The sequence below is a fragment of the Anser anser genome, assembly GCF_964211835.1.
Source record: "Anser anser genome assembly, chromosome: 5".
Taxonomy (NCBI): domain Eukaryota; kingdom Metazoa; phylum Chordata; class Aves; order Anseriformes; family Anatidae; genus Anser; species Anser anser.
Window position 1 is genome coordinate 8,683,967 of NC_139725.1, and position 13,246 is coordinate 8,697,212.

General features: G+C 33.6%; 1 protein-coding gene across 1 annotated transcript in view; it reads left to right on the plus strand.

Annotated features, from left to right (window-relative positions):
* Window positions 1–13,246, plus strand: part of LOC310900664 (uncharacterized protein) — a 191,918-nt gene that overhangs the window by 64,815 nt on the left and 113,857 nt on the right. Inside the window, exon 7 of the transcript XR_014585322.1 lies at window positions 13,002–13,246. This exon is cut by the window's right edge and continues 4,027 nt beyond it. The gene's annotated coding sequence lies outside the window, so the exon portion shown is untranslated. The remainder of the gene's footprint in view (window positions 1–13,001) is intronic.

Sequence of the window (13,246 nt, forward strand, 5' to 3'; positions counted from 1 at the left end):
TAGATTCCTGAGGCAGTTCTGTTAGCACTGTTGAGATGCCTCCAGGTCTACCGTGTGATTAAGTTGCAGATGGAGTACTTGTGCAATGCCACTTTTCTTTTGCCTATGTTGATCATAGCAGAGAGCCTGTGATACTTCTTCGTGAGATAGGGTATTTGTACATGCTTTAAAAGCAGCTATTTGCCTCTTTTTTTTCTTTTTTTTCTTTTTAAAGAGACAATAATAATAAGTTAATAAGCTTAAATTTTTGTAGAGAATCTTCATACCTTTGCTGACAATGCTTTAATATGACTCTTTACAGTGAGTCTTTCCAAAGCATTATATCTGACTGTTAGATTTTTAATTTGAGGCTATATAAATCTGTTTTGAATGATTGTTTATCAAAATTCATCTCCTATGTTTAGATTCTATCTGAGAAAAAATCAGTTGTCAATTTGACAATTATTGAGCAAGTACCTGATTTGGAATATCTCTATTCACTAATGTTAAAAAACTGAAAAGAATTACATAGGATAAATAGCGTAATTTCTGAAGTGCAAAAATACACTGTTTCTATACAAATATATCTCATCTATTTGCGGTATAAAATTAAGTAGTTTCAGATTATCCAAATGTTGATATTTCTATACATTCTGTAATTTAAAATGATGTAAGCACATATTGTGTACATCATCTACTGAAGTCTAGATTTAGATGAAAGTATGGCTTATGGTTAACTTGGGCATTTAGAAGGCTATTTCTGATCCTTACTAATGAAAAGTAGTAAAATGTTCTAGCTTTCGTTGTTAGAAAAACCTTTTCAGCATAGATTTTTTTTCATTTCTGCATAAGTATGTGTAGCTAATCCTTTACTAAAATTGCAAACATTTCCTGAGCATATCCTCACTACATTTCATCATAGTGTTTAAGAACTATTAATTCTTTGTCTTCATAACAGTCTCAAATTAATATTTGCATATTCTTCAGATCGTTTCATAATTTTGTTTAATAGGGTTTCTGTTTTAAGATTACAGCCTTTTCCAATAAATTGCAAATTATGCAAACAAAGTACGCCTACTTAAGTTTGGCAGTTTTTCATTGCCAAATGACAATTGTTTCACTGTTCATTTGCTCAAAGGCTTACTTCTTAAATTAGTGAACTAAAATGAAAAAGTGCATGTTTCTGTTCTCTTATTTATAACCCATAATTTTCCTAAGGCCAATTTAAGGTATATTGTCTTTTAGAATGACATTAAATTAGACCTCAGTCATCTGCTTCCTGTCACTTTCTATTATTTTGTACTTGTTCATCAATCCTTGGGGGAAATCAAAGCCTGTGTGGCTCCCATTTGAATCTGCATAATTCTCAGTGATGGCTGGGTCAGGAGGTGCCTCCCCATGATATTTAAATTTCTACCATAACTAGAGCCATTAACCCTTCAGTGGCATGGTCATTCCAATAATTTTGCTAGTATGTATTATGTAATTCATTAGTGCAAGTAAAGTCATTGAAATCATAAATTGATTGAAATCCCAAATTATGATATTTTGATATTAATAAAAATGTCAGTGGATTTTTATAACATTGGTAATGTTTTATTCATATATGTGTTTATTCTTGAGTACTATAAATATGTCAGACAGCAATGTTGATAAATGTCCTTTGGTCTTTTAATTCTCAGTTCTGATAATAATTTAAAAGTATTAATTTGGTGTCTTATTATGTAAACTGTTTTGCTCCTAGAAGTTAAATTCAGGTTGTACTGCAATGCTGCTTCTAAGACTCGTAGTAACCAGAGGTAGCTATGGAAGGCAGACAGCATGTTCTGTTTGGTAGTCATGACACACTATCAGGCTGGAGAGAATAGTGAGGACTTGCCATCACATTGTACTGATTTAACTAAACAGACCAGCAGAATTAGTTGCCTCAAGATGAGGAACGTTTGCATGGGCCTTCTCTGTTCCTCAGAGTTCTGTTAAAAGCAGCCATAAGAATACAAGTACTCATATGTTCTGTATCTCTCGTGATCAGCTAAACACCAGTCCTTATGGGGATTTCTACAAAATATAGTAGATATTCCTGATGACCAACAATAACTAAAGAAGGTGAAGGGCACACCTGAACATGATGAGTCTTGCACATGCTCAGTCTTACCACTGTAACAGTGGTGGAAAGGTAGAGTGAATTCAAATGTATTTGCAGATGACAATCCCATAAACACAGCTGAGGGGAAAAGAGAGGAGGAGAGAGTTTTTTTGTTTGTTTGTTTGTTTTTGTTTTGTTTTTTATAAATGGACCAGTAAACATCTGACAAGGAGACACATTGAAAGGTGATAGCACTCTGTTATTCAGGAACTATGGCATGGTAACAACTGATTCTTCAACTCAGTGGTCATATCCAGTGAATGTTGGTCTACGTGCTTCTTGTCCAGGCTTAACTTTATGATCTTTTTCTTGGCTTCCTCTCTGAATACCTGGGAAAAGGCACTTAATTGCATCTACTTGTTTCCAGATCTAATGGTGTGTGTTGGTTTCATAAGATGCTGTGGGAAGTTCAGATTCTTAGCCTGTTTTTAATTCAAGGTCAAGCAGTATTAGTTATAAAGCACTGTACATTTACAATCCATGAAAGCAATGAATGCTGGATAACGAATTGTGAAGTTTGAAAAGCTCTGCTCCCTTTCCTCTCAAGGCAATGTAAATCATCAATTTGTGCCCGGCTAGGAATCATTCAATCCACTAGAATCTCTGAATCGTACAGATCTGTTGAGAAAAAAGGTTTTGAGAGCCTCTCCAAGCTTCTTTTTCTTTTTTTTTCTTGCAACCATCAGTTGTCTCATACATCTCAGTAAAATACCTAAATATTATACAATTTTCACCTTTATATGGCCTTTACATTGTTCAATGGATTGACAGATAAAATCTCTCAGAAAATGAGATAAACAAACACTGATATTCTCCTCCATGTACACAAAGACCTGGATTCCTCTATGTATCCAGTTTACAGTGTGGGGCTGTCAGGGTGATGGTTATAGTTCTTTGATTTTCTGCATAGCCCCAGGCCTCTGGTCGCTTTAACCTATGCCAGCTGGCAGTGGTTCCCTAGGGACCATTGCAACATGAGTTTTAGAACTGCCTGTACTGTATCTATCCTACTTCCCCACTTAAAGCACAGAAGGCTGCACACAGTGGATGGTAAATGACCTAGCTACAGGGCACCCTCACCAGGGAGGTAGGGTAAGACTCTTTCTCTAGGCCATGTAGGTATGATGGAGATACCAGACCAGCAAGAAGGAATATGTGATGTAAGTATTGGTATTTTTGGTCATTCCATACAGGAGTGAATAGCTCAAGCAACTGTAATGTTCACAGTCTCTCATTTTTGGATCATATCTTCCATGCACTTCTTGAACTGTCACTCCACTATGAAGTAGGCAAAAGAAGGATTTAGTGTTGATCAAAGAGCAGATAAGAGCGCCCTTGAACTTAATAAATGTATCCAAATATACTCCAGCCTCTTAGAGATAAGATAGAGGAAACCAGTCACTTCATCAGATGTTTTTAACAAAGGGACTTGGATAAGAACTGATTTTTCATAGGCATCCCAATTATTTATACTCTTAAGTCTTTTTCTTTTCACAGGATCCCATGTAATGACTCCATATAATACACTAAAATCTCTAGGTATTGTAGAACTGAACGTGAAAGAAAAATGACTATTTTGATGTCTGTGATTAGAAATGATTCTTCCACTATTTTACTGTCTGACCCAGGTGCAAGAATTTCCTAATTTTCAGTTAGTGTGACGCTTGTGGATATGTGTCTTTGCTCTATCAATAAAGACTGTATCTTCTATGTGCTGCTTCTCAATTGGGAGTCCCCTAGTATCTTTGGTTGTGGCATTTCTAGACATTTCAAATATACTTTACAATGTCAACTATCTCATTTATTTAAATAGACCTGATTTGCAAATAAGTTGAAAACCTTCCAAGTCCATTACTTTTTATATATGTTCAGCAGTTCTAAGGCTTTGTTCTCGAGATCTGCCCTCAGTCTTCCATTTCAAAAATGCACCAACAGCTTCAATTAGTTTTAAAAAAATCAAGAATACCTGAGTAATTTCATAGACAAAGTATCTCACAGTGGAATATTCCGTAATGTAGTAGGCTCAGGAATAAAAATGCGTGATGAGGCTAGATAAAGTCAAATGGAAAGTAAATGTAAATTTTTAACTGCACAGATAATTAACCTTTGAAAAAACTTATCAAAACCTTTCAAGATAAGCACATATGAAAAGATTTGCAGGATGTTGGCCTCGGTTCTATTATGTAGGTAGACTGAAGCTTGATAAAGCTTAATGAATCTTTCTTTGCTAGTTTTTCTCATAGAATGTTTGTGTAAATGGCCCAAAGTAAAGACCTCTAATTGACAATATATTTATTTATACTGCAAGTAGAGAACAGAAATTAGAAATATTCATGGTGGATAGGTCTATTGATGGCTTTTAAGTCTGATGAATTCAACCATTGTGTCTGGAAATCCCTGTCTATCAGAGATCGGATGATATTGCTCTGTGCCTGATATCTTCCTTTTCTTCACTATTGGAAACAGGTATAGGGATACAGTTAGTTTAACAAATTTCATCTGCTCAAAATCCCTTATGTGATCCTTGCCTGCCTTGCTCTTCCATGATTATTTACGTCAGTGTATACAATCCGAAATCTTTATTTCTACTTTATATCCATTTTGCTTTCATAGAATCACAGAATGCTTTGGGTTGGAAGGGACCTTAAAGATCGTCTAATTCCAACGCCCCTGCCATGGGCAGGGACACCTCCCACTAGACCACGTTGCTTAAAGCCCCATCCAACCTGGCCTTGAACACTTCCAAGGATGGGGCATCCACAGCTTCTCTGGGCAACCTGTTCCAAGGCCTCACCGCCCTCTGAGTGAAGAATTTCTTCCTAATGTCTACTCTAAACCTATCCTCTTCTAGTTTAAAACCATTACCCCTTGTCCTATCACTACACTCCCTGACAAAGAGTCCCTCCCCACCTTTCCTGTACCCCCTTTAGGTACTGGAAGGACTCTTTCACTAGGCGTATCTGAAGATGGTAATGAGAACTGTAAGTTGTAAGACAATATACATTTTTACCCACTCAATATTGTCTTCTCTTTTCTAAATATAATAGCCCCTATTCTTTATTTGTCAATTTATGGTTAAAATTGAAGGAAGAGTTAAGACAGCAGGATGTCCTATACAAAGATATAAACTGTACATGAGGTAGAAGTCCATTCACTCATTATAGCAAAACTTTAATTTTTTATGTACTTTTGAGATAAACATTTTAAAATAAAAAGTTCAAATAATCATTTAAGTTAAAAATAGAAAAAAGAACATGTTTTAAAAGTACTGAATGAATAAGAATTACTATATGTACTTGCCTGCTGGCAGTATTCTTCTGCATTTGAAGTTAACCTTGAGATTTAGAAGAAATGGAGTAGCAAATCATGGATATGTGCATTGCAATTACTGTGCTTGCCTTTTCTGCCATGTTCCAGTATACAGGGATAATATATATATATATATATTTTGAATTTGACAGAACAATACAGGTAAATTAAGTGGTCAGATTTGAGAGAAGTTGGTTAATACATTATATACGGTGCCATTATTCTCAGGCCCCAAATATACTGTATTAAAAACTTTTATCTTTAAGTTCTTTATATTAGTTGGAAAAAAATTTTGAAACTTGTTTTCAACATGATCACTTCTTTGTTTATTTATCTTCGAAGAAATATCTACATACCTTTATAAATTCTAAACTGTACAACAAGGATTTGTTTATATTTGTGAGATAACACTGCATGTCATCTTATGCAATATTCACCACCTCCAGAAATCCACCTGTAGTTTTAAGTACAAAGTTTAGTTATTTTTAAAGAATTCAACTCCTATTCAGGTCTTAAGTAAAATAACTCAAAATATAATGGAAGTATTAAACCTTATAATTATTGTAGTTTCCAATATAATAGAAGTGAAGTTTGTTACAGATTGAGTAGGAGAAAAAATGGGAACAAATTAAGATGTGTTTTTCTTTAAAGCAAATAGACTTTTTATGTATTGTAAGACAGATTTTTTTAAAACAAGTAAAAAGCATTAAAAAAAAAACCACAAATGTGCCAGCTCTGACATTTCCTGTCTGATGACAACGATGAGATCCAGCCTGTTAAGGGCTTAAAATGAATGTCTTGTCTAATTTGTGCTCTTCATTTTTCTTTCTTTCCTCCCAACTGTCTCATCTTACCCCACCTGTCACACATCACACCCCTACCTTACTTTTTCAGATTTTACAAGCTTTGCCTTTTGTTTTTCCCCATCTTAAATGTGATCCAGCCTTTTCTCTTTAACTATTCACTTCACTTTTTTGCCTCTTCTTCACTGTTTAGTTTCCTCATCTGTGTGCTTCTTTCTATTTTACTTGTTAAATGAATTCTAGAAATATTAAGGAAAAACAGAACAGTAAATTTAAACAACATTGAATGTAAATAATAAAAATATTAGGGCTTAAGAGCATACATATTTACCTTAAAAACAAAACAGTAATCATATGATGTCTTTATTATAGCTTAAACAAAACATTGATGGATCCCCTAGATGTACTTTTAATGTTATAAATGTTGTAACTGTAAATGTTATAATGTTTAGTCTTTTATTTTTACATCTTGTTAGAATTTCTGTATTCTTGTTAGAATTTTATAAATTCTCTGCACCTGAAAAACAGAATTGTAGCAAGCATTGGTAAGAGGCACACAACTTGCAAGTCACTAAGCTTTTTTCACTGTATTCATTACTAAGATCTGAGATATAAATTGATTTCTCATACATTGATTCCAGTTATAGCTTTTGTATTTTGGATACTTTTATGTTTGCTAAAATAAGTAATTCCAATGTATGTATGTCATGAGCATCTAATTAACTGTAGATAGCCTGTACTATAAATTTTCTTAATTGTATTTGTTTATTAATAACATTTGAGCCTGGACTTTTTGTCAAAATATCCTATGCCTTTGACTGTTTAAAGAATCTGTTAAAACATCAAAACCACTAAAATTTAGATGCAAATACCAGAAACAGCATAATGAATAATAATGCAGTGTTCAGTCTGAAATTTGGTTGACTTGCCTGAAGAGATAGCTAAACCATATCATTTTAATTTGTAATCTTGCTATTATTGACAACAGTTGCCAATTGAATTGAATTTAGTTTCATTTAAACTTGTTGCAATCTTATAGTTCCTTTGATATTTTTTTTATATCATACTGAAAAACATTTTTGGCATTACTTTAAGGAGGGCATTGCTGTTTTTCCTCCTGTAATAATCCTGATTTTATTTTTCTTTCTTTCATTCTTTTTTTTAAGTATCGTTCTACTTTTTTTCATTTAAAATTGCTAAATATGTTCTGTAATGCTGCCTGTCACACATTAATGTCAGTGACTCTAAGCTATGTTTAAGTTATCCACTGGCATCTAGTAATTATCCAGAACCATGAAATACAAGGCAATATCCTCTGATGTGTAAAATTTCAATTCTCTATGTAATTCTTCAGTCTTAAACACATCTAGAAAAAAATCTCAGTTTAACTTTTGGTATTCAATGTTTTGAAGGTTGTTTTTGTTTTTCGTTTTTGTCTGTGTGGGTTTTTTTTTTCCTTTTTCTGAAATCCTTTAGATCTGAAAACATTGTAGCACAAAACAGCTTGCATACATGTCCAAACTGAAATGGTATGATGGCTGAAATGGTATGATGGTGACCACACAACATATGTCACATTGTAATTGTGCTTATGAATAGCTCTGATGAAATTTCTTTCATAATTTATATTAATTCTTTTAAGGCTGTTCTCTGAGTTCTTATGAAAGTTTTAATCTACATTAGAATTAATTATAATACATTTTGCTGGTAGGGGGTTTAAACAATTGAATCTCCATTACACAGAATTTGTCTAAATCACTGTTAATTGTCATCTTGTAACATGCTGAAGAAGTAAAATAATAGTCCTGTGGATGTGTATAACATGAAGCTTTCTTCTAAATCTTTTTTCTGTCTTCCCTTTTGAGATATTGCTTCATGCTAAATGCTTACATATAGACATAGTGTATTGGTATCAGACACAAAGTATGTGAATTCTGATACCTTTTCATCAGTTGTACACCAAGAATTCTATTTTTTAAATGATATCCTGCCAGCTTTTTCACAATCCATTAATTCCTGGATCAACATCAGAAGGAATGTCAGAGCAGAGTGAAATTCTTGTAAGACACAGATGTCAGGATCAAAAGTCAGAGACATTCTCAGAACAGCAGGGAAGCATGCTTGTTAGACCTTAATCGTAACAATTAGTATCTGCCATGTGACATTCTCTATACCCTGCCTATATTTCTGTTAAGTTCCAGGCATGCTGAAAAGAGAAAGTATTTACTGAAGTTGGATGGAAAAGTACATGGTCTATTAGTCTTCTAATTTCCCTTTTTGCCTTTATTTGCAAACTTTTCAGTAGTCTATTACCTTAAATAGTAAAATATTAATATTTCCCCTTTAAAACTTGCTTCATCCTAACTTTAGATTGAAATCATTTAACATAAAAAATATGTAACTCCGCTCTGAGAAGCATCTACTATTTGAAGGTATTTCTTTAATGTACATAGTTAATGATTAATTAACCCTCAAGGAAATGGCTGCTGGTAACTAGATCTTTCCACACTGATATGTAGTATGTATTGTAGAAAAAAATGCTTTTAAGAGTTAGATGTTAATGTTATGCACAATGTATAAGTTTTGTTTTTTATTGTTTTCAACTTTTTATTTTACTTTCAGAATAATAATCTCAGAATAAAAGAAGGATATTATTCTTTGCATTAGGCAATAGGGGACACTGAAATCATTAGCCTCCTTTCTGGTACTGTATTACATTACTGTATTGACATTCTAAGATTAAGCAACCATTTCAGTAATAGACAGTTTTGCAGTCCTGTATTTGTCATTTTTCAGTGTGATATGCTATAGGCACACATTACAGGTTATTTTGCCCCTATTCTTTCTCCTCTTTCTTAGCCTGCCATTAATTACTACATTGATGCATCGAAAGCTGTCAAGCATATAAACAAAACTTTTCAGTGTGTTGTAGTGGAGAAGGGTAGGAAAGAAAAGAGAGAAGAAAAGTATCCTCAAAGGGATAAAACATGATCTCTGAAACAGTTTAAAGTGTTAACTAAACTATATATGACATTATACATGTATGTAATATATAAAAGTATTACTAATAAAGCAGGTTGGCTGTGATAGAGATGGGGAAGTTAGGTGAAAAAAATAGCCAACAGTTTTCTATGAATTTGAAAAAAAAAAAAAAAGAGAAAAAATTGGAATGTGGGAGGGAACAATGACAGAGTGGATTATGAAGTCTTACTGTTGATCTAGAGAAGTGAGAGTAGGTTTCACTCTAGTGACCAGTCGGGCTGGAAAGAGTTGGTCATTTTGGCTGGGGAATTCGAAGTGGTTGAATACAAGGGCTTGAGGAAGAATTTAATGACTAAAATAAATCAGCAGAGGTAGGAGGATGAAAATAGAGTAGGGAGATTAAGAAGTAGTCACGAAGAGGTTGTTATAGACAGGGGGCAGCGTTTTCCAGTGCCCTAAATCACATGAAAGGAGAGGAGCGTGTCTAGATTGAGACAGCACAGGCATTTCAGACAGTGGTTGCGGACAATGACTGTAAAGAGTATGGGAGTGAGGAATACCAGGAGAGAATGATTTTGTCAGTGTTAGGCAAAATATAAGTATATATAATAACATATATAATAATAACACTATGTAATAACAGAAAAAATAGATTGTTAGGCAAAATGATAACGTATGAACAGAATAAAACTAGTAACTTAAGGTTGAGAAGATTAGAGTATATAAGAGATGATGAACTGATCAGAAATTTCAACCTTAGAAATGCAGGTAGTGGTGGTAAGAGAACAAAATAATAGAAGATTATATCCCGTTAATTTTTCAATGAAAAGAAATCAGATCTGAAAAAGAATAAGGAGGTGGAGAGTGCATACAGGAGACAGATAGAAGGAAGAGTTTGACAAGGAGCTCATGGTGGAAGTAGAGCAATGAGACTGGTGACCTCTTAGTTATCCGTAATATAAAATAGCAGCTTTCAACAGAGAATCCAGCCAAGCTATAAATAGTGTGTAGTGGTGTTGACTTGTACCTTACTAGTATAAATGCAAGAACTGCACTTTGTATCAGAAATTTTATCCAAACTGCCTCCTGAGCATCTAGGTTTGGTGAGAGAAGGTAGTTTCTATCTTCTCCCTCCTGCTGTAGACTTCTGTGGTATTTTACAGGCTAATATTCCCCATCATGCCATGTGCTGTAGAATAACATACCATATGTGCTTTTTTAGCTTGTGAAATATACACAGGTGGTATGAAACAAAACATTTTTGTTTCTAAATGCACATTTAAACTTTATAGATGCAAGTGTGCTATGGAGCTGTCCTTCATAAGATGAAATGTGTACAAAAAATAATTTTTTCTTTTATTTGTCTTCATTTTATCTTCATCTCTGATATCTTATGGATTTTGGAAGGTGCATAAATAGTTATAACACTTCATTCTTATATGCCACATATTCTGTATGTTAGTATCTAAGAGAAAAATAGAAGTCTGTAGGAAAGCCATTAATGAGAAGCACTAAATGCAAAAGGTAAAAATTAATGAATTTGCTAATGGCTTTCTCTATATCCCTGCTGTTATCATTCAGTTGCTTTCATTTATCTGCAGTTTCTTCACTTCAGAAGAGTATTTACACAAACATGCCTACTTCTAGCATTGCAAGCATTTAATACTGAAAGCAGCTTCAAATAAATAATGCTCTAAGGTGATGTTATTGGAAACATTACATTTCTGTCCTCAAGAGAAAAGAAAGTCTCTTAGAAGCTGGAAATGAAAGTGTTTTAACTAACCAGATACCCCAGGTTTTCAAAGTCTATATGCATTACACTAAAATTTTGTGTTGAGGAAGAGGGTTTGATCTATCATTCTTTGCTTTTACCTGTTAAGAGGAATTCTACAGCAACTGCCTAAAAAAAATCTATTTATTTCATATTTTTATTTGAGAGAGGAAGTGTCTTCATATGTTGCATGTGTTTGTATTTTTATGGTATTTAGGAATAAATAAAATTAAATGGACAAGAAAGTAGAACAGTGTTTTGAAGAGGTGTAATTTACTTGCTCTTGATTACTATCTCACCTAAATAAAAATGAGTTAGTTTAACATATGTTGTTTAATTTTTCTCCCTCTGGGTTTTGGAGTGTTTGGTTGTAGAGAGAGGTTTGTTTTTGTTTTATTTTATTCCAGTTTTATGTCATTCAAATATTTTTAAAAACATGGAGTCATAAAACCTAGGGTTTATTTCTTATTTTGGCACTTAAAATATTTTAATATCTCCCACAAACAACTGTTAGGTTCCAAATTTAAATAATATGAGCTTGATTGTAGTTTGTTCCATAGTATCAAGAAGATCTGAACATAGACACGTAGAAATGCCTTTAATTTAGTGTTAGAGAAGCACAGAACATAAAGAGCTTCCAATGCAATCCAGAATAGCTATTTGTAAACTATTTGTATACTCAGTTTGTTGATAAATTGGGGCAAGTGTGTTCTTTACTTAACTTCAGAATTAACTTTTAAATATTTGAAGAGATTCATCCATGTAGACTTGCCTGACTTATAAACACAAGTTTTTTTATTTGTTTTCTTTTGTGTGTGTGTGTGTATGTAAGTATTTATGTGTGTATATATATATAATTTACTTTTGGCCATCTCAGGGCTAAAACCTCATTTTACACTAAAATTGTAGAGGTGCCTGAATCTAAAGAAATTAATGATGTGTAGACCAGGATCACAGTTAGGATAAGAAAGAAGTGATCCTTGGGAAACTTACTTATTAATGAGACTTTAAAAGTAATTAAAGATCAGTGTTTTGATGATTATATTAGATATTCAGATACTGCCTGTACTGTGATTATCCTCTCACAAATATTTATTTCAGCCCTACTCTTGGGGGGCCATGTACTTTCCACATGGCATTGAATGTATGAAAACTGTAAAAGTTTGTTTCATTACCTAGTATCCTAAATCCCACTTGCCCATTTGACACTTGTGTGTGATACTTGTATGTTTAGCTTCATTTATATTCGAACAATAAAATAGTGTTATTGCAATTATCCTGATTTCAATCGAAAAGAAGTCATTATTTGCAGTTCATATGGAGAGAGGAAGACTGAGAAAAAGATAGAACAGAGAAAGACTTTTGCAAGTTCACACAGAATGTTTATAATTAAATAGGCATTAAACCGTGGTCTCCTGCACTCGAGTCACAAGTTTGACTATAGGCCATTCTTCTGCTGCTGGCAGGTTTTATGAGTAATTTGGTATGCCATATCTTTTAGCTGAACATATGAACTACAGCCAAAGCATTTTTCAGGGAAATGTATAATTCATAAAGGTATTAAGAAACACTTCCCACTGGTGGCCATGAAACCACTAAGCAGACGCTTTGCCAGCATTAGCAAAGAATAAAATGACACCAGAAGAAACCAAGTCAGTGAAATGTATGAGGGCCTGAATAGCCAAACCATTGCATCTCATAATAAAGACTATTCCAATTAAATTGCAGTAAGAGGAATGCTTCATCAAGGATACTGACCCTAAGTAATTTTGAAAGCCTCTATTTTTAGAAACTCAAATTAGATTGCTGTGGGGTAAGGGTTCTAGTACAGGTTAATGAGAGGATAATCAACCCAATCTTAAACTGAGTTCTCAATGTTATTGACAAACAGTTATGTAGTTGGCTGTCATTTGAAATGTCTGCTCTTCAGTCCTGCTGAAATGTTTACCTCATTAAATGTTGCCTGAAATCCTTCCACTACTGTTACTTGTTTATATTTATTTATACATAGGGTTTGGAATTTGTTGTGCAGAGAGCTTTTACCTAACCCAGTCCAGTCTGCAGTCCAATCCAGAATGTCTTATTTTTGAGTCATGTAAAGAGTATACTGGAGATGAAGAAGTGTGTCTACAAGCAGTCTACGTTTTGTCTATGAAAAATGTTCATACACTGGGATATTCTGTTCAAAGATAAAAATTTGGCTATGATAAAAAAACAAGTTTTCAATGTCACTACATGTAAACACAGAATCTAACA